This window comes from Astyanax mexicanus, chromosome 1, assembly GCF_023375975.1.
Source record: "Astyanax mexicanus isolate ESR-SI-001 chromosome 1, AstMex3_surface, whole genome shotgun sequence".
Taxonomy (NCBI): Eukaryota; Metazoa; Chordata; class Actinopteri; order Characiformes; family Acestrorhamphidae; genus Astyanax; species Astyanax mexicanus.
The window spans coordinates 15813801-15828464 of NC_064408.1; positions in this window are offsets into that span (position 1 = coordinate 15813801).

Consider the following 14664-nt stretch of genomic DNA (forward strand, 5'->3'; position numbering starts at 1 on the left):
CTAACGTATTAGTGTTTGTTGAAGTTGAACATTAAAAGAGGTCCTGTTTAACTTCTTTTGTCTTTTGTAAGTTATTTCACTTAAGCTAATAAAAGCATATTGGCAATACTCTTAGGCCCATACATTTACACTTACCCCAACCCCTCTGTTTTGCATGTGCACGCCAAGGGGGTATCCCAATTCTTGTCAGGCTATGAGAATCACTGGTAAGATGGCGGAATAAGTGACCAAAGATACCCACAAATTAAAGTATTTTCCTTGTTAAAAGTGACGATTGGCACTTTATTACCAGAGTTTCATGTGTAATTTCAATGTTTTATTGCCAAATTGTTCATAACAAACATAAAAAAGGATCGCTAGTCTCAGTAGCTAGCTAGGTAACTTTCCCGTTCCTCCTTAAGTGGTTTAACAGATGGCAGGGGCGGCGAAAAAATAAAAGCTAATCAAAGCTAATTTCAGCTCCCCATCACAGAGGAATTAAGGAATGGACAATCATAATTAATTTCTGCTCCATCTCCCAATATATTAACTTTAGTAATATAAGCTGCAAACACTTGTGGTTTGAATGCACTTTAAAGGTAGACATTTCGCAAACATAACTTTCCAAATTCTAAAAAGTAAAATGAACTTAACAAATTTTACAGTGTAATTTGGTCAACTTTGATACCGATTAATAATTACCTAACTAAATAAATGTAACTTTATGTCTTTGGTTCAAATACAACATTTCATTTTATTTTATTGCACTGAAATTCTAAGGTTGTCATCGAAACCTACAATATACATCTCAGAGAACATTAAAAAAAATAATTTAAAAAATAGGTGTGTTTTTTTTTTTTTTACAGTGCATGTTTGTCGCTGAAAAAAACATTCTGTTCTCTTTTCTTCACTCTGCAAGTTTAGTTCAGTGAATAAATCAGTTCAGTTCAGTTCAGACAGTGATATCAACTCTTGGTAATGATTTTTGTTTACTTTTTTTTTTTTGTTGCAATTTAATGCAATTTGTACTTGCTTTGCGTGCATAGGGTTCACCCCATATTCTGACTAAATATTCCATAAATGAAACAGCTGGGAAACACCAAAAAAGGTAAGCACAGGGTGTGTTTTGTCATTGTTTTTCAGATATTTCCAGGTCCAGTTTTGAGTGTGTGAGTGCTGTGACTGCTGTTTGAACCAGTAACCTTTTCACTCCTGGTATGGAGGCTGTATAGGCTCAGATATTGCTGATGCTGATGAAAGTGTGTTCAGGTTATTGGAAGGGGAAAGAGCTCTTCAGTTTACTTTGATTTGAGTTCATATATCAGCCTCACAGCGGGCTGTTCTCTATAGCAGCTGAACTCTGTTCATTCTGCTGCTCAGACCTGGCAGCTGTTCAGTAATATCAGCAGGAGGCAATGTACACTATCAGAGAGAGAGAGATTAAATAAGCAAGAGAGAGGGAGAAACTATTTAAAGATTGAAATTTTTGTTAATTCCTTCATTCATTCACTCTTCAATTCTTTCCTTTGGTCATTCATCCATTCATTCATTTACTCATATGAGCATTCATTCACTCCATAATGCTCTAAAACAGTTTGAATACATTGGACATTTAATTCCCTTGATGAATCATGGATGTACAGGGGTTGGACAATGAAACTGAAACACTGGTCATTTTAGTGTGGGAGGTTTCATGGCTAAATTGGAGCAGCCTGGTGGCCAATCTTAATTAATTGCACATTGCTCCAGTAAGAGCAGAGTGTGAAGGTTTAATTAGCAGGGTAAGAGCACAGTTTTGCTCAAAATATTGCAATGCACACAACATTATGGGTGACATACCAGAGTTCAAAAGAGGACAAATTGTTGGTGCGCGTCTTGCTGGCGCATCTGTGACCAAGACAGCAAGTCTTTGTGATGTATCAAGAGCCACGGTATCCAGGGTAATGTCAGCATACCACCAAGAAGGACGAACCACATCCAACAGGATTAACTGTGGACGCTGTAAGAGGAAGCTGCCTGAAAGGGATGTTCGGGTGCTAACCCAGATTGCTTCCAAAACACGTAAAACCACGGCTGCCCAAATCACGGCAGAATTGAATGTGCACCTCAACTCTCCAGTTTCCAACAGAATTGTCCGTCAGGACAATAAATTATTGTGCTCTAAAACCAGGTTTCAGTTTTATTGTCCAACCCCTGTATTGATGCACTGGACAATTAATCAATTGCTTATTCATTCACATGTTTAATAATTAATTAATTAATTCATACATCCATTTATTGATACATTCACTAAATTATACAGTCATTGATAAATCCATTATGCAAGCCATTTATTCATTTATTTATTCATGCATTGAATCATTAGATTATTCATTAATTCATTTGTTCATTCTCTTTTTTTTCTTCCAAAATTAACCTTTTAATTATTGAATTGCTTATTTTTCCCAATCATTCATTCATTCATTCATTCATTCATTCATTCATTCATTCATTCTCCTGAATCATGGATCTTTTATTGCACTGGACAATTAATCAATTGTTTATTCATTTACGTGTTTGATTATTAATTAATTCATACATCCATTCATTGATACATTCACTAAATTATACAGTCATTGATAAATCCATTGAGCAGGCCATTCATTCATTTATTTATTCATTCATTAATTTATTAGATTATTCATTAATTCATTTGTTCATTCTCTTTGTTTTCTTCCAAAAAAAATCTCCCTTTTATTTATTGAATTACTTATTTTTCCCATTCATTCATTCATTCATTCATTCATTCATTCATTCATTCATTCACTGATTCATTCTGTCTTTCTCCTGAATCATGGATCTTTTATTGCACTGGACAATTAATCAATTGTATTCATTCACATGTTTAATCATTAATTAATTCTTACATCCATTCATTTATGGAATTATGCAGTCATTGATTAATCCATTGAACAGGCCATTCATTCATTTATTTATTCATGCATTGAATCATTAGATTATTCATTAATTAATTTGTTCATTCTCTTTATTTTCTTCCAAAATATATATTTTTTCCTTTTATTTATTGAATTGATTATTTTCCCCCATTCATTCATTCATTCATTCATTCATTCATTCATTCATTCATTCATTCGTTCATTCATTCATTCATTATTTTTTATTTCCCCTGAATCATGGATCTATTAAAGCACTGGACAATTTATTAATTGCTTATTTATTAACGTTTAATCATTCATTAATTCTTACATCATTCATTTATTAATTTATGGAATTATTCAGGCATTGATTAAGCCATTCATTCATTCATTCATTCTCCTGAATCATGGATCTATTAATGCACTGGACAATTAATCAATTGCTTATTCATTCACGTTTATTATATCAATTAATTGTTAGATTCGTTCATTCATTCATTTATGGAATTACGCAGTCATTGATTAATCCATTGACCATGCAATTCATTCATTCATTCATTCATTCATTTATTCATTAAATCGTTCAATTGTTTATTCCTTAATTTGGTCACTCTTTATTTTCTTCCAACATTCATGATATATTTTTTTACTTTTATTTATTGATTTACTTATTTTTCTCATTCATACATTTACAGAAACATTAATTTTCATTTATTACGAGAAGTTTTTCCCCTTTTCCTTATTTCTATTCATGAATTCATTAATTCATTCATTTATCCTTTTTTTCTTTCCACAATCCATTTGATCTTGCTTTTTCATTGTTGTTTCATTTCATTCATTAGTTCTTTTCTCTCGATTCTTTTTGTATTTTTCTATATTTATCCCTTCGTCCGTCTCTGTTTGTGCTGTGAGTTGTGGAGTGGGTAGTGATGTTTGTATGAAGCGTCACACTGCATTGTGCTGATGTTAGTCATACTGTATATGATCCTGGATTTCGTGGTGGAAACTTGTTGTTTACTTGGCTGTTCTGTGTTTTTTCCTCTTTTTAATATGGAAAATGATGCTTTTTTTAATCCCAGTGCTGTGCGGAGTCTCTGGCTCTGCAGGGCAGCGACTGGAGCTTTTTGCATTACAGCACTTTATGCAGATAGAACCCAGCGCTCTGTCCTGACATGCAGATCAAATAACAAAGGCTTGGACTGATATTCAGGCTTTTTTTTCCTCCTCCACCGTTCCCCTGTGAAACACAAAAAACACTGCCATAATTGGTATGGAGGGAGGCAGTCTAAACACTGTCCTGACCTACTTTGTGCATAGTTTTGCGTTTGATTCAGACCCTTTCAAAGTTTAGAGGAGATAAAAGTTCAGGAGTTTTTAAAGCCGCTGCTGGAGATCAAGCACCTTCAGCCCTGTGGTTCTGACAGGTCATCTACCCGGGGGACGTCACTGCAGTGCTATTAGAAAGAGGTTTAAAAGCGTTTTAAAACACAGACAGATCCTGATGTAAGAGCCTCAGAAGTTTTTAAAGGTCTTCAGACGTCCTTTAACCTCTATCTAACACTTACACAAAGATATTCCCTCACCTCTCCTCATCTCAGGCTGCTTTTATCTCTAGCTGTGTTCCAGAGCTTAAGGGTTACCTGCAGTAGAGATAAGATGAGTCCTGTGGGGACTATCTCTTAGTAGCCTATTGCAGTGATCTCACTCCTCCAGTGAGCATTAATGATTCCATTGTAGATGCAGATCATCTACAATATCCCAGAAATCAGGACATATAAGCCCAACATAGTTCTGCAGGAAGACCCTAATGCTACACAACATGACCTGGACCAATCACTGGCTTACAGCTGTATTCAAAATACCTCTAAACACAATTCTGTCACTTATGTCCTCCTGCTTTCAGAAGTGACCGAGTTATATTTCCCTTTTATCCTTCCCAAAACCACCAAGCTGATCCCGTCCAGTTGCTCCAGGGGTTTGGCTTAACAAACAGCAAAAAAAAATATGAATTTCTTTGATTTTTAACAAATGGAAAACCTCTGGAATATAATCAAGAGGAAGATGGATGATCACAAGCCATCAAACCAAGATAACTGCTTGAATTTTTGCACCAGGAGTGGCATAAAAATAATCCAAAAGCAGTGTGTAAGACTGGTGGAGGAGAACATGCCAAGGTGCATGAAAACTGTGATTAAAAACCAGGGTTATATTATGAATATGAGCTTGTTTTCTTTGCATTATTTGAGGTCTGAAAGCTCCGCATCTTTTTTGTTATTTCAGCCATTTCTCATTTTCTGTAAATAAATGCTCTAAATGACAATATTTTTACTTGGAATTTGGGAGAAATGTTGTCTGTAGTTTATAGAATAAAACAACAATGTTCATTTTACTCAAACATATACCTATAAATTGCAAAATCAGAGAAACTGATTCAGAAACTAAAGTACTCTCTTCCGTTTTTTTTCCAGAGCTGTACGTTATGGTTGAGGTTGTATGTTTGGGGTGGAGAGTGGTGGTGGTTAGGTACTACCTCCTATAAATGAGTTTTTGCATTTTGTTGGATATCTGCTATTGATAACACAAATGGCTTTCATCCTCTTAAACACTCAAGTGTGCTTAACAGGACAAGATTAAAAATAAACTCTGCCTAAATATAATGCATACTAGCTTGGTTAGCATTTTCTGTGATACTTGGTTAATACATAAACAAACTAATGTACCTGAAAAAGTGCAAAATGCATTTTTATAACTATATACTTCTGATTAAAATATGATATATGAATGTAAATGCTTTAATTGTTTAATTATTTTTACATGTTAAAAGGTAACACAGATGAGTCTATGAAAGGCTCATCCACCCTGATTTCCACCCTTTGCATGGCAATGAGAATGGTGGGAAAGCAATGACCTGGAAGGATACATCAGTTGTGTCCTCAAAATCTCTCTGAATGTCAGTTGCATTTATAAGCTGCATATTTTATTTTCTATAGGTTTACAGAAGTCTGGTGGTTATGTAGGTGTAGATAGAAACTTATATCATGTCCCATGACTGGTGGAAACAGGAGAGTTGAGGTGCACATTGAATTCTGCCGTGATTTGATCAGCCGTGGTTTTATGTTTTTTGGATACAATCCGGTTAGCACCCGAACATCCCTTTCAGACAGCTTCCTCTTGCGTCCACAGTTAATCCTGTTGGATGTGGTTGGTCCTTCTTGGTGGTATGCTGACATTACCCTGGATACCGTGGCTCTTGATACATCACAAAAAAAAAAACTTGCTGTCTTGGTCACAGATGCGCCAGCAAGACGTGCACCAACAATTTGTTCTATTTTGAACTCTGGTATGTCACCCATAATGTTGTGTGCATTGCAATGTTTTGAGCAAAACTGTGCTCTTACCCTGCTAAATGAACCTTCACACTCTGCTCTTACTGGTGCAATCTGCAATTAATGAAAATTGGCCACCAGGCTGCTTCAATTTAGCCATGAAACCTCCCACACTAAAATGACAGGTGTTTCAGTTTCATTCTCCACCCCCTGTATGTCTTGATCTGTGACCTTGTTGTATTGTACATTTATTGTCTCATTCTTTTCATATCTATAATTTTGTCTTGCTGTACTTGTTGTAACATTGGGAGGGAGAGTAATGTATTTTCGATTCTCTGTATATTCTGTAGATATGCAGTACTGACAATAAAACTACTTGACTTGATATGACCTATTTCACCTGTTTTCACATGATTCACATGGAAAATTCTAGCCAGATACCACCGGCCATGATCATTACCACGCACTGCGCTGTCCACTGCGGGAAGAAATAAAAGTATAAATGTGGCACCGTGGATCAAGGAATGTTAAACGCCCACACAAGTTCAGAAATGGAATATTCCATCCATCTGACACCTAGTCCAACTTGCCATGGCCAATGTTTAACCTCACTCACAAAACAGCACCTTAAAACTTACCGTGTGTTACTGGTGTGGGCGTTCCCACGCCATCCCAAGTATGAATGTTTTAAATAAATATCTTCTCTAATCTGCATTACAGAATTGGCTGCTCATAAACAGCTGCATGTGAGCCATGCCCAAAGAAGCCGGGCATCAACCAAAGGGATATAAAGCTTAATGTGGTGCTGTGGGGCAGTGGAACCACATTCTCTGGAGCGATGGAGCTTCACCAAATACCTTTGGGATGAGCTGGAGTGCTGTTTATGTTCCACAATTAATCACCCAGCATCAGTTCCTGACCTTAACTAATGCTCTAGTGGCTGAAAGCAAATAGAATCTGTAGAGCTGTATGTTCCAAAATCTAGAGTAAAACCTTTCCAGAAGAGTAGATGCTGTTACTGTATCAAAGCGGGAACAAAATATTACTACCACTGACTTCAGAAGAACCACTGGATTGTAGCCCTCCTGTACGAGAACTAAAGAAGGAAAACCACATAAACCCACTCTCCTGTCTATTTAAATTTAACAAGAAAAAAACCCAGAAATGGAGAATGTCAGTGTTACATCAAAACTATGAATGAACACATGTGGAGTTTTATGTACTTAACAAAAAATGAGCTGGCCTCCACAGTCACCAGACCTGAACCCAATCCAGATGGTTTGGGGTGAGCTGGAGCTCAGAGTGAAGAAGGCAAAGGGGCAACAAGTGCTAATAAACACCTCTGGGAACTCCTTCCTTCAAGACTGTTGGAAAACCATTTCAGGTGGCCACCTCTTGAAGCTCATTGAGAGAATGATGCCAAGAGTGTGAAAAGCAGTAATCAGAGCAAAGGGTGGCTATTTTGAAGAAACTAGAATATTATTTTTTATAATGTTTTTGTTAAGTACAAAACTCCACATGTGTTCATTCATAGTTTTGATGACTTCAGTGGGAATCTACAATGTAAAAAATAGTCATGAAAATAAAGAAAACGCATTGAAAGAGAGAAGGTGTGTCCAAACTTTTGGCCTGTACTGTACAAAAAAAGTTGTTCCTCTTTAAATATGCTGATTAATAATGTGGCTACAAGCACACTTTGGTAGACTATAGCATAATAATGCTTAGAGATCAAACAAAAGAAAAGAGAAACGCCTTGTAAAGCTGGACAAACCAAAACAATACTCTGGAGCTGAATTGTGAGCAGTCTGTTATACCTGGCACACCAGGTGTTAGTACTCAGGTGAATTACTTCCTGAAGGCCTTACATGATTGTAAGAGTCACTGAATGGTGCATTCTGGGTAGTGTAGTCCTGTGACTGGAAATTGCAGGTAGAGCTGAGTGTTGGGAAGACAGGCATGACAGGATTAGAACATTATTCGAATAGGGCTATTCACTGTATCTCACCAAATCTACCTCTTTACAACTTTACAACTGATGCTCTCAAACACATTAAGAGACAAGAAAAATTCAAGTAATTACCTCTTGAGCAGTTCAGCACAGCTGTTAACTGAAAGCCTGAATTCCAGGTGACCCTACCTCATAAAGCTGACTGAGAAAATCCAGCCAAGACGTGCAAAACTGACATCTAAGCAAAAAAAAGGCTAAAATATAAACCATATTCTGGTTTATTTGTTTGACACTTTTTGTTTACTAAATAATTACATATGTTTTTCTTCATAGTTTGGATGATTTTAGTATTAATCTAAAAAGTTAAACATTTAAAAAATAATAAATAAATAAACGTATGCATTTAAAGTGTTTCCTAACTACAACAAAGTGATAACAAACTTTTAAATGGGCTGGAAACTCTGCCAGCTTCATCTCCCTCTCCTCTCCTCTTTCATTTGATCTTAGTCCCTGTCCTCCTGGGCTCCAAGTTACGTAAAAGCTCAGATTGCTCTTGATTTATTACACAGGTGTTGGGAGGCACTTTGCCGGTGAGCTTTCACTCATAAAACCTCCATAAGGAGCTGTTTTAGAGGAGCGCAGAGGGGGAGAATAAAGGAGAATGTGTGATAAGACTGAATTCAGGGAAAAAGCCAGGCTTTATCTGTAAAATTGCAACACTGGACTGGGAGGTAGCAGATGGTGTTGACCTGCCTGCCATTTCTACTCATCTTCAGAAGCTTTGTGAGTTTTAAACACTTGGACTGTCAAAGTTAAAGAGGAACGTTTGTAATTTAAAGAACCCGGGGGGATGGGTAATGTAATGATAATGAAAATGAAAATGTTTTCTCATAAAATCTCACAATAAAAAAAGGAATTTAACTTATTCAAAGATGATTCAAATCTTCATTGAATAATACTTATTCATAACATTTGACCAACTGATAACAGAAGATATTTCCTTTTAAAATCCATAGTTGGACATTTTGAGGGATCTGGTAGATGCCTATTGTTGGTTATCTGAGTTGAAAAAAGCTATATCACTTTTCTGACGTGTAAAACTTTGTTTTATTATTTTTTTTTGTATGTTCTTCATTAAATAACACCTACAGCTCTGGACTCTAAGCACTTAAAAAGATGAGTTTCTTTGATTTTAGCAAATTGAAAACCTCTGGAATATAATCAAGAGGAAGTTGTATGATCACAAGCCATCAAACCAAGTTAAACTGCTTGAATTTGGGCACCAGAAGTGGCATAAAGTTTTCCAAAAGCAGTGTGTAAGACTGGTGGAGGAGAACATCCCAAGATGCATGAAAACTGTGATTAAAAAGCAGGGTTATTCCACCAAATATTGATTTCTGAACTCTTCTTTGCATTATTTGAGGTCTGAAAGCTTTGCATCGTTTTTGTTAGTTTAGCCATAAATGCTCTAAATGACAATATTTTTATTTGGAATTTGGGAGAAATGTTGTCCGTAGTTTATAGAATAAAACAACAATGTTCATTTTACTCAAACATATATCTATAAACAGCAAAATCATAGAAACTGATTCAGAAACTGAGTTGAAATAAGGTATATCACTTTTCTGAGGTGAAATAGATGTACAGTCATATGAAAAAGTTTGGGCACCCCTATTAATCTCAATCATTTTTAGTTCTAAATATTTGGGTGTTTGTAACAGCCATTTCAGTTTGATATATCTAATAACTGATGGACACAGTAATATTTCAGGATTGAAATGAGGTTTATTGTACTAACAGAAAATGTGCAATATGCATTAAACCAAAATTTGACCGGTGCAAAAGTATGGGCACCCTTATCATTTTATTGATTTGAATACTCCTGCGAAAGAAGCCACCTCAATGCAAAAGCACACCTCAGGCGACTCTGTTTGTGGCGTACTTGCAGAAATGGCTTCTTTCGCATCACTCTCCCATACAGCTTCACCTTGTGCAAAGTGTGCTGTATTGTTGACCGATGCACAGTGACACCATCTGCAGCAAGATGATGCTGCAGCTCTTTGGAGGTGGTCTGTGGATTGTCCTTGACTGTTCTCACCATTCTTCTTCTCTGCCTTTCTGATATTTTTCTTGGCCTGCCACTTCTGGGCTTAACAAGAACTGTCCCTGTGGTCTTCCATTTCCTTACTATGTTCCTCACAGTGGAAACTGACAGGTTAAATCTCTGAGATAACTTTTTGTATCCTTCCCCTGAACAACTATGTTGAACAATCTTTGTTTTTAGATCATTTGAGAGCTGTTTTGATGCCACTCTTCAGAGGAGATTCAAATAGGGGAACAACTTGCAGTTGGCCACCTTAAATACCTTTTCTCATGATTGGATACACCTGGCTATGAAGTTCAAAGCTCAATGAGGTTACCAAACCAATTTTGTGCTTCAGTAAGTCAGTAAAAAGTAGTTAGGAGTATTCAAATCAATAAAATGATAAGGGTGCCCATACTTTTGCACTGGTCAAATTTTGGTTTAATGCATATTGCACATTTTCTGTTAGTACAATAAACCTCATTTCAATCCTGAAATATTACTCTGTCCATCAGTTATTAGATATATCAAACTATGGGGGGCAGAAGCCATAACAACTACACAAAATTAGTTCGTTTTCACACCAGCAATATTTGGTCTGGTTAAAACAGACTAGTTCTTTGTACCCTTGGTGCAGTTGCTTAGTGTAAAACGGGGCGCACGCTGGATTAGTTCAATAGTTAGCGAACTATCATGGAACTGCAACGGTAAATGAGATAAATATTGTGTCATATCATATTAAATAGTCTTTTTAAAAGCTGCCCTTCAATGTGAAACTAATTCACAGTAATAGTCCGTCTGACTGGTGAGTTTTTGTGTGTACTTAATGTTTAGGCTGACCTGGCGTATTGTAAGCATACAAATGAGTGATATTTGTTGGCCGGCTGTACTTGAAGCATTGATTGGTCATTTGTAGCTGTATGTTTGGGCTGTTAATGTGCATTAAGCTCATATTTTTTCATCACAATTCAATTTTCATCACCTTAAGGCAAATTTATACTACTGCTTTAAACCTACACTGTAGCCTACGCATCCCCACATACAGTAAGCTGTAGCTTGATGCACAACTCCATGGAAATGTAACTACGGCTCTGGAAAAAAAATAGGAGACCACTTAAAAATGATGAGTTTCTTTGATTTTACCAAATCGAAAACCTCAGTAATATAATCAAGAGGAAGATGGATGATCACAAGCCATCAAACCAGTGTGTAAGACTGGTGGAGGAGAAAATGCAAAGAACCATTAAACTGTGATTAAAAACCAGGGTTATTCCACCAAATATTGATTTCTGAACTCTTAAAACTTTATGAATATGAACTTGTTTTCTTTGCATTATTTGAGGTCTAAAAGCTCTGCATCGTTTTTGGTATTTCAGCCATTTCTCATGATCTGCAAATAAATGCTTTTTATTTGGAATTTGGGAGAAATGTCTGTAGTTTATAGAATAAAACAACAATGTTAATGTTATTCAAACATATATTAATATATAGCAAAATCAGAGAAACTGATTCAGAAACTGGAGTGGTCTCTTATTTTTTTTCCAGAGCTATATGTGTTGTTTTTAAATTAAAAACATTTCTCTTTAACTTTTAAAACTTACCAATGAACACCTTTAACTCTTTTTACAAAGATATAGATTCAAATATGGATGTGGCCTAAAACCTTCTGTAACATCTTGTTTTGAGATGGACTTGTTTACTTTCCGTCCTGCTGATTTTTATACTGTTGTGAATAAAAGCTACTAAGTAAAAGCCACACATCCCTTCCTAGAGTAGGTTTAAGACTTTATGGATACTCAGTGTTGGGAAGGTTACTTTTAAAATGTAATCCCTTACAGATTACTGATTACATCACATGTAATTTGTAACGTAATCAGTTACATTACTTCAAGTGAGTAACGTAATCTGATTACTTTGGATTACTTTAAATATTGTCATTTTTTTAAGCCTGAATGAATGTAGCAACCACATATTGCATATTATTATTTTATTTTTCTTTCCAGTTAACAAATAGATAAACAAATAAAACAGCCTTTTCAATCACTCTATAAAAAAACTTATGAAACCATTTCATCAAACAATTATATAAAACACTTCTATAAATTGATGATAAAACCATTAAAAACCAAACAATGTAACAACAACTGTAAGCTATCTACTTGCAGGTTTGCCACCAGTGTTAATTTTGACAATAAATTTTGATTTAGTCTTAGTCATAGTTTTGTGATGAAAATAGCATTTAGTTTTAGTCATAATTTAGTCATCTGAAATGTTTTTAGTTTTAGTCGACTTAATGTCATAAGAATATAGTCTATTAAAATTACAGTAAATTTAGTCGACTAAAATGTAAAGTGTGTAAATGTAAATGCTTTTTCATCAGCTCCCTTGAATTATTAACTACACACTTATACGAAATGAAACGTTTAATAACCACTTGAGTAATATTGTTAATGTTTAATGTGAAATATATTTATATATGATTTAATGTATATTATTATTATTATTACTGTAGGTGTGTGACTATATATATTTTACATTTAAAAATTTGTTTTAGAAATCAGGTCATAAAACATCTGAATAGTTAAATTATAGTTTGAACAGATCTAGTTTTACCTCCAGCACTCACCCAGCACACCTACTGTAGCTACAGTCTATAAATGAGATCAAAAACACACCTTCACACACTGTCCTGTAGAGATGCTCTCAGGATGTACTGAGAGACTTCATGAGTTAAAGTGAGAAACTTATGAGAAAGTGCTGTAAGGAACTTTACACAGACTTTTGGGTCATAGATTCACTTATTTTATTGTTTTATTTTGGTTATATTATTGAGTTCCTTTCTGACCTGCTCCTGCTTTAACACTAGCTATATCTTTCCCACTGTCATCCCAATAGATGATCTGGTCTTAATGAGTGAGTTCTGTATCAGTTCTGTGTTTTAGTGCACATCAGCTCATGAAATAACATCAGTATTAAAACGCGGATCTCTGCATGGAGATCTGTGTGACTCTGGTCTGCAGAAGCTGAATTGTGGTGTTTTTACCGGAGATTGAGTCGCTCCACGCGGTTTACACGTTATCTTGTTTTTCGCGACGTCAAAGGAGAAATATATCGCCTCTCCCCTCTCTCTCTCCCTGCTGAACACTGTCGAGTTAACTTCCAGTCGAGCTCCGTAAGTATCGACAGGTTAATTCCCGGGTTTGTAACTGAGCGCGCGGCACTACTGCAGGAGAGGCGGGTACTGATTGGATGAGTACCCCGCTTGTCCCGCCTCTCTACCTTCGCTAAAGTAGCAGTGATTGGATCTCTTCCTAACTGGTCACTACCTTTCACAGAACTAAATCAGTTCTGATTGGATTTCGTCCCTGCCAAACATTTTCGTCTCGTTTTTATTCATGTACGAAAATGTCAGTTAATTTCGTCTCGTTGTGTTTGCGGAGCCACTGTCTGCCCCTCCTCCCGTCTCGCTGCCTGCACGCACACAGACACCGCTGCACACACAACTAGGGAGGAGTGATTGCGTTTTGTCAGTGTTGGATTGGAAGACCAAAAATAGGAAAGTACCGCAATGTAATCCATTTATTTTAGCAGAGTAACTGTAATCTGATTACCATTTATTCAAGCAGTAACTGTAACGGATTACAGTTACTCATAAATTGTAATCTGATTACGTAACGCCGTTACATGTAATCCGTTACTTCCCAACACTGTGGATACTGAGAAGCCTAATGAGTTATTTGTCATCTTCCCAAAAACACCCATTAGTGCATTATCATTGATGGTAAAAGGATTTAACACACATCACTCAGTGATCCCCCAGCCCTACTTTCCTATTCTAAGAGGACGAAACAATCCGGCACATTCTCTCCCACAGAGTCACTCGTTCTCTTCGGCCTATAAAATCCATGTTCCTGAATCTTACTCACCAAGGACCACACAACTCAAATCCCAGCAGGGGTCCGGCACAAAAAAAAACACCTAATTCCTGCACAGCTTTAGAAGACAGACACATGCCAAACGTTTAGTCTTCCTCCAGAGAATGAGTCATCTGTGGCTGGACAGAACTTTGCCCCTGGCTTACAGTTCTCTTGAAATGTGGTGTAGGAGAGCAGAGCCTGGAGCTCTGGAACATGTAGGGAAGAGTGTATGTGCACAAATAGGTTCATGAAGGTGCACCACTCAAGCCTTGTGAGACAGTTTACACACTTCAAACATCAGAAGAGCGATGTTAGCATGACTTTAGGCTATTTACATGCCTGGGTTTACAGTTCCATGTACTCACACATTCATACATGGAACAGTAACATATCTGAGAAGGAGAGATACAGCTGACAGAAGATTTATGTGACTTTTTGAGAGCAGTGATGACAGTTTAAAAAAATAAATATTGCTTATGTGAGAATTCATGAGTAA